The sequence below is a fragment of the Schistocerca gregaria genome, chromosome 4 (assembly GCF_023897955.1).
Source record: "Schistocerca gregaria isolate iqSchGreg1 chromosome 4, iqSchGreg1.2, whole genome shotgun sequence".
NCBI lineage: Eukaryota > Metazoa > Arthropoda > Insecta > Orthoptera > Acrididae > Schistocerca > Schistocerca gregaria.
The window spans coordinates 491689369-491710596 of NC_064923.1; positions in this window are offsets into that span (position 1 = coordinate 491689369).

Sequence of the window (21228 nt, forward strand, 5' to 3'; positions counted from 1 at the left end):
TTTCCATGAAGGTTCGCCCGCTGCTGGTAAAGCTGTTTCACAAGAGAGATGACTGCACCAAATGCACTGGATAGGGTGTGAAAAAAAAGCATTGGTCTGATATCTGCTAAGAAAATGATTATAAAAATCGAAAAGCCAGTTTCTTGTGAAGTGCATTGTGACAGATGGGTCAAGGCAGTTGGTCTGTCGAAGATGTGGTCATAGAACTGCAGGAGGAGTCGAGCGGCGGTGTGCAAATATGCAGTGCACTGAAAATCTCCTAAACGTTAGAAATTCCTTCGAGCACGATACATAATATCATATGAAACATCGTGCACTGCTATTTATACTAGATCATCCAGTTTCAGGAGTTGCTTCCAGTTGAACTGCTGAACGTCCTAGAATTTTTTGTTCGCATTCTGGAAACAGACAAAGCCCATTTCCATCTCCAACGACATGTCAATACGCAGAATTGCAGGATACGGGCAACGGAAAATTCACACGCACATTGACTGATACGACTTCATTCTACAAAGATGACTGCGTGGTGTTGGTTGACGGCATCGGTTATCGTAGGGCCGTTTTTTTTCGAGGAGGTGAGTCCTACGGGCCCTGTTATCTGTACGTCACTGGTAAGAGCAATGAGAGTCTTTTGCGCACCAACGTCATTCCAACCCTACAAGACCGTGGATGTGTGGGTAGGATCATTCACCTACAGCCTGGCCGTCCAGATCACCTGATATTAATCTGTGTGATTTCTGGCTGTGGGATTATGTAACAGATGTTGTGTTCAGTGTTCCAATTACCAAACCAACTGAATGGAAGGGACACATTGCTCAACGCATTTTGAACGTCTGCTTCTCTATTTCAAATTGTGACAAAAAACGGTGGCCAGAATATTGCACGTGTCTTGCTCCAGTCTCACGGCAATTATAAACCGATTTAATTGTTGTTTTGATGCGGTTCTTGACTCCAGGATAATTAAAACCCAATATTTTCCATCCGATGTGATACGATATTGCCGTGGTGGATGGACTTACCTAACTAACAGTGCCAGAAATTTTGACCGCCTAACTTGTGCAGTCATGAACATTGAACAGCACGGATGTATAATGTGCAACTCCGCCATCGTATTACAAGTCACCTGTCATCTGTAGCCGACCCCATTTATGTTTAGATGCTTACAGTGCCGTCTATTGGTAAAATTTTCGTTTAATTTTTTGTTCGATGACGTTTCCCCCAGCGTCAATAACATGCTGTTCAAATATGACGTCATTCTGAGCAGCAGTTCTCTTTCTACAGCGTTTTGAAACTAGAACTTCAATTATGGATGCCCTGTATTTGCTGCGTTCGTAGATGACACCGACACGGAGAACCTTTAAGTGTTGTGGAAGAGTGGAAGTATACGTTAACGAAAGATACGCAAAACACTAAGTCAGTCTGTAAATTTGAAACGTCCCCTTAGAAAAATTATACATGACTGTGCTTTAACTGACACACAATATTTTTTTTAGCGCAACGCAATCTGGCTTTCAGTAATCCCTACAAGAGAATGGCCCTGACTAAATTAACCTATACGTTTCACAAATCACTTACCTCACCAAAAATCTTCGTTACTCGAACTACTGCAATATAGCGAGCGCCACTACTGCCAGCTAAATAAAAGATTCAAACTACGGAAGGCACTAACTACTGATAGGCATAGTTAGCAAATGAAAGATTTTAATAGAGAACAAACAATGTATTTACCTTAATAGTCATAATATATAGCCGGCCGCGGTGGTCTCGCGGTTCTAGGCGCGCAGTCCGGAACTGTGCGACTGCTACGGTCGCAGGTTCGAATCCTGCCTCGGGCATGGATGTGTGTGATGTCCTTAGGTTAGTTAGGTTTAAGTAGTTCTAAGTTCTAGGGGACTGATGACCAAAGCAGTTGAGTCCCATAGTGCTCAGAGCCATTTGAACCATAATATATATAGCAGTTCATGACATCCATTCTTACAAATGTACTGTTTCTGATGGACACACCTCCAGATTATCCATTCTCAAAAATCCGCCATCTCACTTCCCCACATCCACCACCGCTGGCGGCTGGCCTCCAACTGCGCAACGCTACGTGCTGTTAACATCCAGCTGCCCAACACTACAATGACGAGTATTAGAACAATGCGAACCAGCCACAGACTGCACACAGCACAGCCAGTGATTTTCATACAGAGCGCTACGTGGCGTTACCAATATAAAAAACCTAAACAGCCTACTTACACATTGTATCAGAAATAAACTATCGCTACACTAGTACTATTTGTTCTTACGCCAACGTAATGTATGCTAGTGTATTACAAGGTGAGACACTAAAAAAAAAGTAATAGCAGCTGCTTCCTCAGGTACATGCACTGCCATAAAAAAAAAGGCCCGGCAGGGGGGAAGGGAAAGAAATGAAGTTCACGGGATGAGAGAGTACGTGATGTTATTTCAATGATTACAAAATCGAGTCAAATTTAATAGAACTTGTCTGCTGCACACCCTCTGGCCTGGATGCTTCCACTGATTCGTTTGGGAATTGTGACATAAAGCCGCTGTATCCTCCCCTGGCGCTAGCTGCTCCACAGCTGTTGTAACTAGCCCTTGATGTCCTGGACACCAGCACTGGGACGCAGCTGATGTCTGAGCTGGTGGACGAACATTGTACAGGCGAAAAAACGATACTGTTGCTACAGATAATATACGAGGACGTAGGATGTCCGTGAAGTATAGTTATGCTGTCAGGGTTCCCTCAGTCACTACCAACAGAGATGAAGTCATGCTCGATGGCTCCGCACACTATGACGTCACGAGTAATAACGCTGTCTCTCCAAAACATTGGAAGAACGGGATCTCCGACCATGGTGCATAAGCCTACAAAGTTACACTGACAGGCGACCGTGTCTTGTAGATACTTCACTTTCTGCCAGGCAGTGCATTATAAACCTGTAATATACCTCCTGTTAGTATCTTGATGTCTGCTTGATTGCATTCTCATTTTAAGAGAAATCAATTACCTACATTTGTTACAACATGACTTATTTCCGGTAGCCTATTATGTGTCATGCAGCTTGAAAGGAATATACTTGAGCACACTTACAGGTGGCACCAGAATAAGATAAGAATATTAATAAATTAAAATGAACCTAGTATACTATAAACGGTGAATGTCTTTGGTAGGCTTTATGTCGTAGACCCAGAGATACTGCTAGTGCTGGAGTAAGCGAGCGCTTGGCGCACAGTTGTAGGTAGCCGTTTGTGAGGGAAAGACGATGAATTAGACAGTCTTTGGGGGGTACTGTGTCAAGCCACCAAGAGCTAGATTAATGTAGGTATGTCAACATCGTTGAAAATGGAAGCAGAAGTCTTCATGCATTAAGGTAAGGATGTTCAATAATTATGATTACTGTTTTTGGCAGCGCGTTAGTATAGATATGTTGGCTGATAATTTGTAATTGTTGAGTAACCCCAGAATGTACGTAAACGGTTTTGATAAAAAGGCTAGCTAGGTATTTCATTTTTGTAATGCGTTTAATATTTGTTAACAGAGCTATGTGGAATTCGATGATTTGCATTTACGTTGGATTAATGAAGTTATATAATACTTGCTGTTTAAATGTGATTGTTTGTGAATCAGTGGTGAGTAACGTAATTGTCAGATTTTTTGAAAATACAAACTTAACTTGCAATATAATTTTGCTATAAAAACTTTGTGTTAGTAATTCACCATAATCAGTTCCGCCTCCCAGTTAAAGTCATATATTTTTCAAAGAATTAGGATTTTCTTAAACGTTCTCGTTTATCAGCCAAATGAATTTCATGTGCATTTCAAGTATTGTGAGCAGCATTGCACACTGCTGAGCTTGTAATTAGCATTTTTTTTTTTAATGAGAGACCAGAATATATTGCGTTCCACCGTTGCTGCTTTAGAGGTAAGACAATTTAATTTATTTGTTATGTGCACAGGGACCAAAGTTATTAATTTTGAACAGGGCCTTAGGATTCAGTGCTTAAGGGGCTGAACGTATTTTTCAGTGACTGTATTTCTTTATTGGTATTGGGAGTTGCGTTGCCCAATCGATTCGTAAAGTTTTTCTAACACAGAGTAAGCCCACCTCTTGCACTTACAACACGCTACACGACAATTTGAGTTTAGTACTCATTCCACAGATCAGACATACATTCAACGTAATCGTAATTTTTCTCCTCCTTTATAAAGAACGTTACACTTTTTACTATGGAAACTGCTACTGCCACGTGGACAGCAGAAGTATTCAATCGCTGAAACCAGTTAATCGGATACTGTGTAAAATGACGGTCTAGTGAAGTATGATGTTAATACAGTATTCTTATGGATTGACAGAAATTCCAACTTTTTTCCTCCATATTAGATTTGAGCTTGTAGAGCACCTTTGCGCTAGGACTGTTGACATTTTTAAAAATATCGAGCGTCCGATATATCAATATTTAAATAAATATCGCTATCGCTTCTCGATACATCAAAAAAATGCATTGACATTGTCTTCTTGTCTAAACTATTTATCGTCCATGTTTCACATCCATACTTTCATAAAAGCCTGCCACATAAATTTATACTCGATGTTAATAAATTTCTCTTTTTCAGAAACACTTATCTTGCTATCTCTAGTCTTCATTTTATATCCTCTCTACTTCGACCATCTTCAGTTATTTTTCTGCCCAAATAGCAAACTCATCTACTTTAACTGTTATTCGCTCAACATCATCTGATTTAATTCGACTACATTCAATTATCCTTGTTTTGCTTTTGTTTATGTTCATCTTACGTCCTCCTTTCAAGACAATGTCCACTTCATTCAGCTGTTATTCCAAGTCCGTTGCTGTCTCTCACAGAATTACAATGTAATCGGCAAACCTCCAGGTTTTTATTTTTTCTCCCTGGATTTTAATTCCTTCTACTCATTTGTCTGGTTTCCTTTACCGCTTGTTCATTCTAGAGATTGAATAACATTGGGGACAGGCTACAACACTGTCTCACTCCCTTCTCAACCACAGCTTCGCTTTCGTGTCCTCTACTCTTATAACTGCCTTCTGATTTCTGTACAAACACCAAATAGCCTTTCACTCCCTGTATTTGACCCCTGAAACCTTCAGACTTTGAAAAAGAGTGTTCCGGTCAACATTGTCAAAAGTTTTCTCTAAGTCTACAAATCATAGAAACATAGGATTGCCTTTCCTTAATCTATCTTCTAAGATAAGTCGTGGAGTCAGTGTTGCCTCATGTGTTCCAGCATTTCTACGGAATCCAAACTGATCATCCCTGAGGTCGGCTTCTACCAATATTTCCCTGCGTCTGGAAAGAATTCTTGTTAGTATTTTGCAGCCGTGATTTATTAAACTGATAGTTCGGTAATTTTCACATCTGTCAACACCTGATTTCTTTGGGATTGGAATTATTATATTCTTCTTGAAGTCTGGGGGTATTTCGCCTACGTTATACACCTTGCCCCCAGATAGAAGAGTTTGCTCATGGCTGACTCTTCCAAGGCTATCAGTAGTTCTAACGGGATGTTGTCTACTCCAGGAGCTTTTTTTCTACTTAGGTGTTTCAGTACTCTGTCAAATTTTTCACGCAGTATCACATCTCCAATCTCATCTTCATCTACGTCTTCTTGCATTTCCATAATATTGCCCTCAAGTACATCAACCTTGTATGGATCCTCTATATACTTCTTCCACCTTTCTGCCTTCCCTTCTTTGCTTAGAACTGGACTCGTTTACCATCTGAGTTATTGATATTCATACAGGTGGTTCTCTTTTCTCTAAAGATCTCTTTATTTTTCTGTAGGCGGCATCTATCTTACCCCTAGTGATACTCGCTTCTACGTCCTTACATTTGTCCTCTAGCAATTCCAGCTTAGCAGTTTTGCACTTCCTGTCGATCTCACTTTTGAGACGTTTGTATTCCTTTTCGCCTGCTTCATTTAATGCATTTTTATATTTTCTCTTTTCATCACTTAAATTCAAATTTTCGTGTGTTACCCAAGGATATTTACTAGTTTTCGCCTTTTTATCTACTTGATCCTCTGCTGCCTTCACTATTTCATCTCCCAAAGCTAGCCATTCCTCTTTTACTGTATTCACGTTCCCTGTTCTTGTCAATCGTTCCCATATGATCCCTCTGAAACTCTCTACAACCTCTAATTCTTTCAATTTATCCAGGTCGCATATCCTTAAATTCCTACCTTCCTGCATTTTCTTCAGTTTTAATCTCAAGTTCATAACCAATAATTTGTGGTTAGAGCCCACATCTGCCCATGGAAATGCCTTACAGTTTTAAACCTGGTTCCTAAATATCTGTTTTACCACTCTATAATCAGTCTGAAACCTTCCGATGTCTCCAGGCCTCTTCCACGTATACAACCTTATTTCATGATTCTTAAACCAAGTGTTAGCTATGATCAAGTTGTGCTCTGTGCAAAATTCTATCAGGCGGCTTCCTCTTTCATTCCTTACCCGCAGTCCATATTCACTTACAATTTTCCTTCTCTTCCTTTCCCTGGTATCGAGTTCCAGTCCTCCATGACTATTAAATTTTTGTCTCCCTTAACTATTTGAATGATTTGTTTTATCTCATCATACATTTCTTCAATCTCTTCGTCATCTGCGGAGCTGGTTGGCATATGAACTTGTACCACTGAGGTACGTGTGGGCTTTATGTCTATCTTGGCTACAATAATGCGTTCTCTAGGGTGTTCGTAGTAGTTTATCCACGTTCCTATTTTTTATTCATTATTAAACGTACTCCCGCATTACCCCTATTTGAGTTCGTGTTTAGCACCCTGTATTCACCTGGCCAGAAGTCCTGTTCCCCTGCCACCGAACTTCATTAATTCGCTTTATATCTAATATTAACCTATCCACTTCCCTTTTTAAATTTTCTAACCTACCTGCCCAATTAAGGGACCTGAGATTCCACGCTTCGATACGTTGAACGCGTTTTGTTTCTCCTGATAACGACGTCCTCCTGAGTAGTTCCCGCCCGGAGATCCGAATGGGGACTATTTTACCTCCGGAATATTTTACCCAAGAGGATGTTATCATCACTTAATCATGCAGTAAAGGTGCATGCCCTCGGGAAAAATTACGGCCGTAGTTTCCCCTTGCTGTCAGCCGTTCGCAGTACCAGCACAGCAGTACTATTTTGATTGATGTTACAAGAACAGTTCAGTCAATTATCCAGACTGTTGCCCCTGCAACTACTTGAAAGGGTGCTGTCCCTGTTCAGGAACAACACGTTTATCTGACATCTCAACAGATACCCCTCCGTTGTGGCTGCACCTTTGCTACGGATATGCGCATTGCCAAGGCACGCAAGCTTCCCACCAACGGCAAGGTTCATGGTTCGCGGGTGGATTATCGATATATCGGCTAAAAAAATATAAAATATCTGCTGCACATTGTGAATATATTGCCGGTTTTAGAGCTGTATATTTAAGCACTGATTTATTGTTAGATATTCTGTACATCAACAAGCTAGCAGCCTGTCTATCCCCCCCCCCCCTCTTAAAGCAAGAATTGAAAGGAAAACGGTGCACGTTCACGCTTGGCGATAACCACTTTGCTAACAATAGTAACTACATGTAAGTGGCTCAGTAAAAGGTGTCCGATGGGTCTGTCGTTCGGTTTCGTCTCATATCGTATTTGTCCGGAACTCTTCATGTGGACATTCCAGTTTTTTTCATTTCTGCCAACGCCAGCGACCTGTCAGTTGTAGCGTCAAAACTGCACGGTGAAGCTAAACGTTGCAGTTTTTATTTATAGCCCCGAGCACCGATTATGTCAGAATTTTCCCTCACACGTCTCCGCCCACGACAAAGACGTCATTCAGATTTTTGTTCATCATTTTCAACAAGTGTTTTTGCGGAATGTCAATGTGAAGAAATAGCCCACTAGTTGCGTTAAAATTGTTTTTAATTCATCATAATTCAGACAGTTTGTACGAAATATTTATAAATTACACACAGAAAGCGTCCTTGTGCATCATGTACCTGTTGCTGAAAACCGTATCATAATCCGTATAGCAGTTTCTGAGATTAGCCTGCACGTACCGACAGACGCGAGGAGCCGATTTGAATTTTAATGTATGATAGCGACCTTGCCCGGCTTTGCACGGGTAACAAAGTTGAGTAAGTTAATATAAGCACTTTCATATAACGTACACAATGTATGCAGCGCACGACAGGAAATTTGTCTGGAGGCATGAATGTTTTGTGCTCGATATTGAATTTTCGTTTAAAGTGAAATCTCGTGGTAGTGTTGGGATCACATCATAATATAAGTAATAGGTTTACAATCATTTTAAATGTTGTATGCGAATTGCGGGCACTTGTTAACGTTGCTCAAATCGGTGAGAAAATAAGAAAAAACTCACATGATCTACATGTTTAGCTCTTGTGAGCTTATTACTTACTGTGATGCATTGTTGAGACTAATTGTCTCAGTTCTTTGTCGTGGACTTTTTATGGCAAACATCTTAGCCGTGTTACGCAAGAATCATGTCCACACTTAGGTTTGATTGAAGGAAGCAGAAAGATGAATGCTGAGTCACCTACTGCACTGCGGAAAGAAGGTACTGTATGTATACGAATTAAAGCTGTCTAAATAGTTTCTCGGACAACGTTTTACTTGAAGCGTGAAAAATGCAACACCGCATATTTTGGGTTTCCTTGTTTGTTTGTTTTTCACTGGGCAATTATCCTAAAACGATTGCAGGGAATCTAGAAGTTAAAAATATTTGATAATTTCAAATTGTAAACCTGACACCAGAGCCTGATTATGAGGTGGTTTTCTTTTCGCTGTTGGTCATCTTTACTACGATAAAAGTTGAGTAATTCACGACTATTGTTCGAAAAATGTGCAGTGAATTAATAGAGTGAATTGCGACTAGTAATCTTTGAGAAGCCGCAAGAAATTTCTGAATTCCGTTCAAGAAGAACCTGCCTATGACTTTTATGACCTTTAAAAGGCCTAAATCTGTTTATCGCCAGTGACGATTCGTTAACAAGTCTTTTGTATAATTTGAAGGTATCCAAGCAAATAATATCTTTCGCTTCGCCGCGGAGATCGTGTTCGCATCTATTATTGACATACAGTATAATCATTTTTGTGTCATCATCATACCAGTAACACAAAATATTATTTACATTGTATTGGAGATATAAAGTGTAGTATTTTTTCGTACAGTTATTATTCTGATTACAACAATAACCGACAAGTCATTTTAGTACCAAAATTCTTATGGATAAGGCAGAGGCAGTACTATTAAGTAGCAGTATTTCACGCTGTTACTTCTTTTTCGTGAAATATAGTTACAATCCAACTTGCGTATTTGACCAAACTGTGGTATTATAACAGCTCTCAGATTCGAAAAACAAAGAGGAACTGATCACAGCTAACATTATTTTAACGTTTAAACAGTATTCTAGGCATTACATGTAATAAGTTCTTTAGACTTGTGTGAAATTACCAAATATACACTCCTGAAAATGGAAAAAAGAACACGTTGACACCGGTGTGTCAGACCCACCATACTTGCTCCGGACACTGCGAAAGGGCTGTACAAGCAATGATCACACGCACGGCACAGCGGACACACCAGGAACCGCGGTGTTGGCCGTCGAATGGCGCTAGCTGCGCAGCATTTGTGCACCGCCGCCGTCAGTGTCAGCCAGTTTGCCGTGGCATATGGAGATCCATCGCAGTCTTTAACACTGGTAGCATGCCGCGACAGCGTGGACGTGAACCGTATGTGCAGTTGACGGACTTTGAGCGAGGGCGTATAGTGAGCATGCGGGAGGCCGGGTGGACGTACCGCCGAATTGCTCAGCACGTGGGGCGTGAGGTCTCCACAGTACATCGATGTTGTCGCCAGTGGTCGGCGGAAGGTGCACGTGCCCGTCGACCTGGGACCGGACCGCAGCGACGCACGGATGCACGCCAAGACCGCAGGATCCTACGCAGTGCCGTAGGGGACCGCACCGCCACTTCCCAGCAAATTAGGGACACTGTTGCTCCTGGGGTATCGGCGAGGACCATTCGCAACCGTCTCCATGAAGCTGGGCTACGGTCCCGCACACCGTTAGGCCGTCTTCCGCTCACGCCTCAACATCGTGCAGCCCACCTCCAGTGGTGTCGCGACAGGCGTGAATGGAGGGACGAATGGAGACGTGTCGTCTTCAGCGATGAGAGTCGCTTCTGCCTTGGTGCCAATGATGGTCGTATGCGTGTTTGGCGCCGTGCAGGTGAGCGCCACAATCAGGACTGCATACGACCGAGGCACACAGGGCCAACACCCGGCATCATGGTGTGGGGAGCGATCTCCTACACTGGCTGTACACCTCTGGTGATCGTCGAGGGGACATTGAATAGTGCACAGTACATCCAAACCGTCATCGAACCCATCGTTCTACCATTCCTAGACCGGCAAGGGAACTTGCTGTTCCAACAGGACAATGCACGTCCGCATGTATCCCGTGCCACCCAACGTGCTCTAGAAGGTGTAAGTCAACTACCCTGGCCAGCAAGATCTCCGGATCTGTCCCCCATTGAGCATGTTTGGGACTGGATGAAGCGTCGTCTCACGCGGTCTGCAAGTCCAGCACGAACGCTGGTCCAACTGAGGCGCCAGGTGGAAATGACATGGCAAGCCGTTACACAGGACTACATCCAGCATCTCTACGATCGTCTCCATGGGAGAATAGCAGCCTGCATTGCTGCGAAAGGTGGATATACACTGTACTAGTGCCGACATTGTGCATGCTCTGTTGCCTGTGTCTATGTGCCTGTGGTTCTGTCAGTGTGATCATGTGATGTATCTGACCCCAGGAATGTGTCAATAAAGTTTCCCCTTCCTGGGACAATGAATTCACGGTGTTCTTATTTCAATTTCCTTGAGTGTATTTCAGCACCATTACTGCGTGTGTGGCACATTAATGTGACACACTCCACGTGATGTCATTATGGGAAGTATTACATCGCTGTCCGCTATCACCTGGATCAAGGTAGCAGCATCTTGTGGAGTAAGTGAGCATTATTATTTCTTTATTGTAGAGCTTGCATTCAAGAATTTTTAATTATAAATGTGAAATTTTCGCAACGCTTGGCTCCATCAAAACCATTTGAAAGGCAGTAATACTTCTTTTCATAGACCAAAATTGTTTTAAAAATACCAAAATTTTGCCAGCACTTATTTCGAGATCTGTACGCAGCCCGTTTTCAATACGCACACATCTGACAGCAGTGGCTGTGCTTTATCTGATGTATTTGACATCTATGTGCCTTGCTGATACTGTTATTGCTTTTATTCTAGTGTTCTTAGTGTTGTATGGGTGTGTCCGTTCTGTAAATTTACCTCCGCGTTTTCAATGGCCAGATGGCAATGTGCCTCACACGTAGGAGCTGAAGATGGCAATAACTTCTCTGAAACTAATAATCGGGATATGTATCAACTGGGATCAAGACAATAAAACTTCCATCTTGGAAGTTTTTTCTATTCATATACTTCCACTGACTACCGGTAAATAGCAGAAATACAAACAGGGTTCAAAAGGATGTCTTCAACTGAACAATTACTGAATTTCTTTTGGCTGATAATCAGATCATCAATAAATATTCAGAAACGTTTACAGAAAGTCTACGGATACCGGACAGTGGCTAAAAGCACGGTACGTCACTATGTAGGTGAAGCCTGTCTCGTCGACATAACAATGATCTTCCAGATGCAGGACGGCACGTGCACAGCTGTCACGCCTGCAGTGTTTCAACTTGCTCCCACTCTTAATCCAGATTGTGGGCTATTAACAATCAAACAATTCAGTGCTCGACTTGACATCTCTGTTGGTAGTATGGACACAATTGACCACCGTTAACGTATTCAAAGGTTTGTTCCCTGTTGCGCTCCTCGAAGCATAACTGAAGAGCATGAAAGAGGAAAAAGGAATATCTGTGCCCCATTGATTGCTCGTTATGACGCTTATGGTGACATTGTCACAGGCGATGAAATACACAGCCACCACATTAAGCCTAAGACGAAACAGCAATACGTGGAGCAGCATCATACAGCGTCTCCTTCGAAGAAATTCAGAACGGCACCCTCACTTAGTGGAGTCATGGCGACAGTCTTCTGGGCCTCTGAACGTATTATTCCGTCCGAAGCCCTCTCTCATGGGGAAACGATGAACTCCCAAAGTGTATTGTGAGAGCCTCCGGAAATCGGAGAAAGATTGCGGCGTGTTTGTGGCCACAAAAATGCAAACACACTTTTCTTTCTCCACGAAAATGCAAGACTACAAACACGTCTACCCACGGAGAGAAGAGGTACGAATCTTCAGTGGACTGGTCTTCCTCAAGCGTCCTACAGCTCGGATCTCGCGCCTTCTCACCATCTCTTTGATCCAGTAGAAGATAGATGCGGGATGCACTGGAGCAATGATGGGGAAGTTATTGATACAGCAAGAACTTGGCTGAGACGCAGACAAGTAGCTTGATACCACGACGGATAGGAGCTCTCACAAGATGGTGGCGGAAGGCCATAGAATTGAAAGGAGATTGCATTGAACAATAGGGTTTTGTAGCCAAAGAATTGGAGAACAAAATGGTGTATATAAATCATGAGTAAAAGAAATACGTAGCATTACTTACTGAACGACACTCGCAAACATCAGAGGTGAATTTTCCTGCTGACAAAGTATGAAAGCAAAGGCATTTACATACTTACAAAGCTAGTTTGACAAGCACGGGCCAAGCGGCATGACCACTCCATTCGCCTGATCTTAATACCTTCGATTTCACCGGGGGTATTTGAATTTGTAGGTGTATTCCACATACATTGACAACATGATAGTTTTACAGGAATGTGTGTCCTTTAAACACCATGTAGACAGTCTCATGATGTCTCATAGCCGATGATTTGCCGTCGAGCTAGTCGAGAGATTTGAAGTTGTTGTGTTAGGGAACCACGACATAATTGGTCATTCCTTCCTGAACACAGTTCTATTTCTTCTCCTTCCTTCTTTTCTCCTTCTCCTTCTTTATCTACTTCTTCTTCTTCTTCTTCTCCTTTCGCTGTCGTCATATCACTTTCAAACACCTGATGAGCTCTTATTGTTCGTGGAACTGGAATTTGTTGACGTCACAACACCTCTTCGATATAATTGGAGCAACTGCCTTGTTACCATATGTACGCTTAAATTCTCTATTGAAAGTTTGTACTGTTTAACATGATTGCGCGCTGTGTTTCTGTGGCGTTTATGAGGAGAGAGCAAGATTGTGGTCTAGCTCCACTTGCACGCGGTGCAAGAAAGTACGATGAGGTCACTACTGGTGTAGCAGTTCAGCTCTGTAGGTAGTGTCGAATCAAATCACAGTCTAGTCAGCACGGAAAGCGCTGCAGAACATTTTATCCAGGCTTCGATTACGATCTTAGTATTCAGGACACGTCTGTTGAAGGCTAGTGTACTACAAGACTATAATAGCCAAGAGGAAAAGGAAGTTTTTTGCCAGTCAGTTGCAGTCAGAGCGGCAGTTGTGGTAGCACCACGAGTTCCCTTACTCAGTCTATTAATATAGATTTTTTCCGAAATGCTTTTTACTGTTTGCAGTCAACTGTTGAAGCATATTTCGCTGCACTAAATAGTGTCAACGTAGGATCCGAATCTTTACAGCAACATTTTTGTTCGTGTTTCTCGTTCACATTCAGTAGTACAATATGTCCGTTTCGTGTTATGATAGAGAGAACAAACTAGGATCACCGCAGCAATAAATCAGGAAACAATATGTTTGGTGCAGAATGAAACCCTATTCAGAGCACGTTGTACGCCTTAGAGAGGCGATCAGCATCACTCCTGTGTTGACGAAAAATTGTTCAAAACATGTTTTTCTCCACGTGTTTTGGGTCTAGCAACCATCATGTCAGATCAGTGACCTCATTTTAGCTATATCAGTCAACGAGACCAGAAAACAAATACAGCGAGTTGTGCACATCATGAAACTTCTCTCTCCCTCTTTCTCTTGTCGACATTACGGTATCGCTTAGAATTGTGGCACATGACATTCACAGTTTATCAAATTTCTTTTGGTTCGATATTAAACGTAGTTACTACCATGGAAAAGTTTAACTATATAGAATTTGAGGACTACTGGAACAGGAAATCACCGTCATGTTGCTCTGACTACACCATAAGTAATAAGGGAATGTGTAAACAACTACTAAGTAAGAATTTTTCACAACCATCCCTTTTAAAATGTCTTCCAAGTGACCTATTCTTTTGTTCTGTCCCACTCAGACAGCAAATCGTTGAGTCCTACACGCGTAGCCCCTGAAATTAAAAACAAAACAATACTGAACATCTCACAACAAGAACATAAGAAAGACTCCATCATTAAAAATCTACAGGTCTTGACTTTCGTCATCTTCACTCTAGTCATCCTCTGTCAATTAAAACAATATCCGTCTTTTCCATCTTTCCAATGTTCGACTCACCACTGAGATCCGAATTGCTGACGCTGCAATCTAGACAGAGGAAGTCGAGCTGGAACTGAATTCCTATCCCGACGTCCATATTCACAAAACCCTCTGTATCCACAATGATTACAGATCCACCTACCTGATTCGCGCTTTCACTGAATCCATCTCCACAGACATCTTATTAAAAAACACAGTCTTCTTGTATCATCGCCAGCATTTTGTAGAGCCATCTAAAGCTCAAGCCTACAGATGAAAAGAAGTCCCTCTAGTACAAGATCACGTGATACAAAATTATAGATCCCCCTCCCCCCCCTCCGCCAACCTACCCTTTTGTAGACAGTCCCATCCCATATCTTCCCATCAATGTAAAGTACATTCTCCAACCATTAAACATGAATTTCTTGTTTCCACCTGTTTCATTGACATATCTCTTCACATCAGCAACTCCCCACTACTGACGGCATTCATTTTTTATCACTATTCTCCAGAAAATCCATTCATTCGAACGTCCACATATCTTCCAACAGATGACCTTAGCAGCTCGATTTGACTTCCTTCTTAATGTTCAAATCACCTTATTCCTAAAGAGGTTTCACTTGCTCTTCAAGTAGGTCGAAACACCCTTTTATAATCGTCCTTAGTTCATCACCTATCTCATAATGGCATCATAGGAGCACAGCAACCTTTTCAATAATATCTGTTCCCTCAGCTCCACACAGACCTCGTCACCTATTTGCTGCCTGATACGGCAGTCGTATTTATCCTTAATCTAACATTCCTGGAACCATATCATACAATCCACTTGTCACCCAACACTGCACAGATAACTCCCTCTCTATAGAGTAACTTGGGATTGCAATATGGCACCTGCGAGATATCTCTATTTCGCCACAATCCTTATTCAAATATCCTGATGAACACCTGAATCTTACCATTTACCTCAGCTATCTAACAGTAATCTGTAGGACCATTTGTATATGTTTCAACCAGCCTATGCCATATAGCTTCCTTATCCACCTTGACCAGATCTCCTCCGTCTAAGTTTTTGCCAAAGATCTGAATATTTATAGCACTGCCTAATTGTAAATACGCGGTGGAGTCGGTTTTATCCCTCCACAAGATGACCAGATCGACTTATCTCAATATACTACGCCTTAAAACTTCTCAAGCCTAATGTCATCATAGCATTATACAATCACCTTGGGCGCACGCCGCACATGTCCACAGTCAGATTCGAAGTGATCACTTCCTCATCTATTCGTCAGAAATGTACAAAACTCAACAGCACATTCCCCACAAACTCGACAAAATATTCGGAAGTATTCCAACACGCCACTGACACAAATACCTCTCACGTGATGCGCTCTTCCATGATAGACAGACAAATAATTCAGGAAAACCAGTCTCCTTACTTCAAACCTTCGAGATATCCTCAACGTTCCAATTATCCAAACTCTATGGCTACCTGTTTCCATTACCATACAAAAACAGCAATGTTACCCCTTGCTTCTAATACCTACACGCAATTGCACAAACCAAATTAAACGCACAAAATGTAACAAGACATTAAAACAACACTCCAGAAAACACAAGAGTGCCTGGTCGTCGCCTAAAACCATCTTAAAGGAAGTTTCCTTTCTTTCTTACAGGCTCTAGCTAGCCATGCTGGACAATACCATCACATATACCTACACTATGACCCATGGAATACTTCCAAGGTATTCCTATTCCTTAAACCTAATAAATTTGCCAGTTAAACCTCACACTATTGACCCATTAGCCTTTACATCCATCGTAGCGGGTTGCGTGAACACTTCATAGTCGAGACACCCACCAACACCACCGACCCCTTTCTAACACCCAATTTGACTGCTACCCCAAATACACTACAGATGATCAACTTTTGAACCTCATCCGTCACTTTTCCTCTGAACAAACACGATTCTGTTATTCTTGTCTCCATAGACCATGAAAAAACTTTTGGCATCATATGAAAGTTCAGACTTCTGAAACTACAAACATATGCACTTTCAATCAGTTATGTGTATCTTTACCTTCCTCTCTAACATTCTGCCCCTCTTTTGTCACTGTCAACCATACTCAATCTACCTTCCATTCATCTGCAATAATGTCTCAAGGATCAGACCAGTTCCATTTCCTCTGTCTCCTTTTCACAGCTGATATGTTCCAGCCATCTAGCTCCATCCATCTGCTACAGTATGTCCACCAACTAACACTCCAAGCTTCCCAACAGTCCCTTCAGATTCACTTCAGTAACTTCACTTTGCATGTCAACCTCTGGTACCTCAAAATCAATCCCATAACACTATTTTTACGGCAGAAAATGGTCTGGCGCCAAGTCCAGCCCGATATTTGTTGATGCTGAGACTTGGTGATTGTTTCAAAATCTATCTGAGTAAGAAGTATTTGGTATTATGGATTCGCTCTTGGAAAATTCTTCTCAAAACCCAATCGTGAGGCGGTGGAGGTTTTTCCATCCACCGATCCCAGAGTGGTGCGTGACATCATATTGTTGAACAGTCATTGACATCCACATTCGCTGTCTGGAGCTAACAAAGGTGGTGTAGCATGGCAAGATATGTGGGCTTGTTCACAGAGCTCTTCAAGAAATAAGGTTGAGATATGAGATGACGGAGTGCGTGCTGAATTACCGGAAGAGGATAGGTGAGTAGCTTAGCGAGGTGACTGCAGACGGCATTGTCACTGGCCAGCTACCCTGTGTGGGCGGATCAGCGCTGACGAAAGCGGGCGCCGGGCCAGCACGGCCGCTGGAATTCGAAGAAATTTATCGTACGAGACCGTATCCAGCGACTTTCAATTTCTTAGGAAACCACAAACGGGAGTCACAGCGCACTTGCGGCAACCAACGTTAACTCGGCCGCCATACTGACGGCGGTTAACACAATGGGAGTCAATCTATCGATTACCTATGTGGAAAGTGTACTGCCTTATTTGGTGAATCGCGAAATTTTTCTTCGCAATTTGTTTAGGAAAATATAAATTAACCATGCCCAAAGTGTGTTTCCTGTCTCGGAAACTGACATACGACCGGGAGAATGGTGTGCTTACCACATGCCCCTCCATATCCGCATCCAGTGACGCCTGTGGTCTGAGGATGACACGGCGGTCGGTCGGTACCGTTGGGCCTTCAAATCAAACCAAACGCGTTTAGAAATTTACTTGCTCATTTTGCATTAATTTACGTTCGCCGCGCGGGGTACACGAGTGGTCTACGCGCCTTGTCACGGTCTGCGCGGCTCCCCCCGTCGGAGTTTCGAGTCCTCCCTCGGACATGGGTGTGCGTGTTGTCCATAGCGAAAGTTAGTTTAAATTGGATTAAGTAGTGTGTAACCTTGGAGACCGATGACCTAAGCAGTTTGGTCCCGCAAGATCTTACCACAAATTTACAAAAAAAAAAAAAAAAAAAAAAAAAAAAAAAAAAAAATACGTTTAGTCTGTGAGGAAAAAGAAGTTATCGTTGGTGGACGAAAATGTTTTCAGCCGTCTTACAGTTTTATGTAAATCGAAAAGTTTATCCATATTCCGATTAAAAATTTTACTTTTTGACGCCAGTATACACAGAAATTGCGGCTGTCTGCTGTTTTCGAGAAAAAAAAAAGTTAGCATGAGCTACGTATTTGAAGTTGGTTGAAGTCTGTTTCAAGGGGGGTGACAGCAGTCGAGGAACATGACTGCAGATAAAATGGTGAACAGGAAATCAGTTTGCTTCAAACATGGCGGTCGTATAGACGTTCAATGACATTAATGTCGTGTCGCATACTATGGGAGTCAGGACAAACACAAACAAGGAAGGAGAGAACTTGCGAAGGTCTTTGACAAGAATCTAAAATCAGTTTCAAATTAATATAAAACTTTATTTCTATTAAGGTAAGACAAAATACTTAACTTCCTATGCTTCATGTATTTCCTATATAGAATTACACTGACAATTTATTACTACTCGTATAATGTAGGTTAAGTAACATCTTCCTATTACTCAGTGCTGATGCTCTCGAAGTCTGCGACCGAAGCCGACCTGCGATGGGCGGTTGGTAAAATCAGGGGGCGCTGAACTATGTGTTCCTGGAGATGTGGTCCTGCCCGCTCTTTCCGTTGGCGCCTGGGTTCACCTGCTGATGCCGTTTTGCGGCGCTATGCTGTTCGTTGTGCAGTCGATGCTTTTAGTACTGCACATTCTCCCCCCCCCCCCTCCTCCCCTCCCCCAGTCAGACTGCCGCACCGTTGTCTTGTAGGGAGCTATCTTACAACAACGTGGAGGCAGGAAGGAAGCTGCGTGGCATCAGGTGCTGGTTGCCAGAACTGGGACTGACGCTGAGACCCCGGCCACTACCTGACATCCGTCCTGTGCTGCGAGCAGAACGTCGCTCGGAAAACCCCTGCAAAGACGCCCACCCTCTTCCTGAGCTGGTCTGACAAAACGGAGAGGGTCCGATGATGACGACGGAGCCTGGTCTGCAGCGGACGCCGGGAATTTGAAATGCTGCAGTGGCGAAGGCGAGGTGTCCAGCTCCACTGGTTCCGCAGGCGATGCCGAACAGGCCGATGGGGGCGGCGTCACCGGTCACAAAATGCCGGTAGATGCGAATCAGAGGCCCAATTCTGTATCCTTCAACGCCCTGTCGATCGGTTTGGTAGGTGAGCGCACCAAGCGCCTTGTTATCGAAGGAGAGCCCCCACATTTTTCAGTAAGCATTTTGGAAGCGATGCTGAATGGTTCTAGCGAACCGAGGCACTGTTGTCAATTTCCCTCGCGCCAAGCAATCAGAAGCATGCAGCCATAGATCTACGCATGCTCAATGTTGTGCGCACAGGGCTATACACCTGAAGTGGCCAGCAGCTGACTTAGGCACACTATTCTTTGCAGTGCCTAAAAGTGTGTTCAGCGCATGTAGTACTGCTCAAATTTGCCTCACCATGTGTTTCCATGCGTGAATAACAGCAAGGTATTTGACTGTGTTTTGGAAATTGTCATAGATACCGTATTACGTCATTTTATTCATATTCACACTGGCATCTTGTTTTGGGCTTTACATTTCGTAACACACCGAAAAAAATTGTTTAAGAGAGTGTCAAAGAACAAGAAGATGCATAGAATGTGGTTGTATCTCGCTCCTAGAGATCGAAGTGATGAAGTACCCTGCTCTCCTACATGAAACATCAACGATTTGGATCTTAGAAACAAAATTTAAAAAACGCCTTTCACAAGCATCTGACGAATGCAGATATTAAAGTTCGTCGAAGGTTATAACATGCATCTGATGAATCAAAATGTTTCACATATTGTGGTACAGTCTAAAAATATTATGGTGGTGATCTTTCACCTCCGTCTGTTGTTAAGGATTCGATCGCAGGTAAATACTTGTGACAAGCAAGAATATAAAGATGATTGCTGCTAGTTTCATTCGGAATAATTTAAGTTCTGCTCTTAGATTCCTGTATTACGACACATTCGGAAATCGCTACGTATTCGGAAAGCCATGGTGAATTATTTGTGATAGGAAAAATATAAATGTCACTGTCGGTTGTTTCACGTACAGCAAAATCATCTGTAGCAATTTCATCTTTCATTTGTTTAAACATAAGGAAGTCACAAAACCGCTATACACATTACTGAGAAAGCGTGGTCTTACATGTAAGTAAAACGAATATTGCAGAAAAATACTTAACTTTTAGAATGATTGTGTTACAAATACGAAAAAAATTATACCCAGCAAGATGCGAACTTACGACCTTTGGCACTATAGTCCCTGGCCTTAACCACTTTTGTTTTTAACTTGCCAAGTTGGTTTATTTGTCACCTCTGATTACAATACAGTACCACGTATTACAATACTTTCAGTAGTGCAAAACATACATTTGAACTGTATCGTGCTCAAGATATAACTGTTTCTGGTATTAATATTCAATCATTTATATATTACTCATTTTTTTCTCTATGAACAATCATACACGTCTCATGGCACGTAAAGGCTTCGGGCTCCTCCTTGCATTGACCGTCGCCCAGCTGAAGATTTAATAGGATGGAGGAGAATCTCGCGTGAAGAACAATCGTTTGCTTGTGTATCAGTTGTCCTTCCGAGCTAGAGCTGTAAAAATGTTTCCTCTGGACGGGATTCGAACCGGCGACCTATGGATTTCTGCTTATAGAGGCTCTACTATCTAAATTCTTCGAGTCTTAGTTTTAGTTTTTATTTCTTTCTAAGTACTTTGTCATTTTCGTTTGTAATTACTTGCAGTGTCACGTGACCAGCGTGTGAGGGATGACGTTTCAGGGTTCCGTCAAGGCCTTCACAGCTACGGTACCGGCCTCCGGGTCCAAGAAGTCCCCACCGTACTTCACCCATAGCAGCTATCCCCTACTTGTTGCCATCACCCCTATACACTTCACAACAATAAACTGAGCAGCTTTCTTATCGTCCACCCGACTTATGGAAATGGATGTTTAGCAACTACAGATGCATTTCTCTCCTAGATGTACCTTATAAAGTTCTGTCTTTTATAATACTTGAAAAAAAAAAAAAAGGTTCAAATGGCTCTGAGCACTATGGCACTCAACTTCTGAGGTCATTAGTCCGCTAGAACTTAGAACTAGTTAAGCCTAACTAACCTAAGGACATCACACACATCCATGCTCGAGGCAGGATTCGAACCTGCGACCGTAGCGGTCTCGCGGTTCCAGA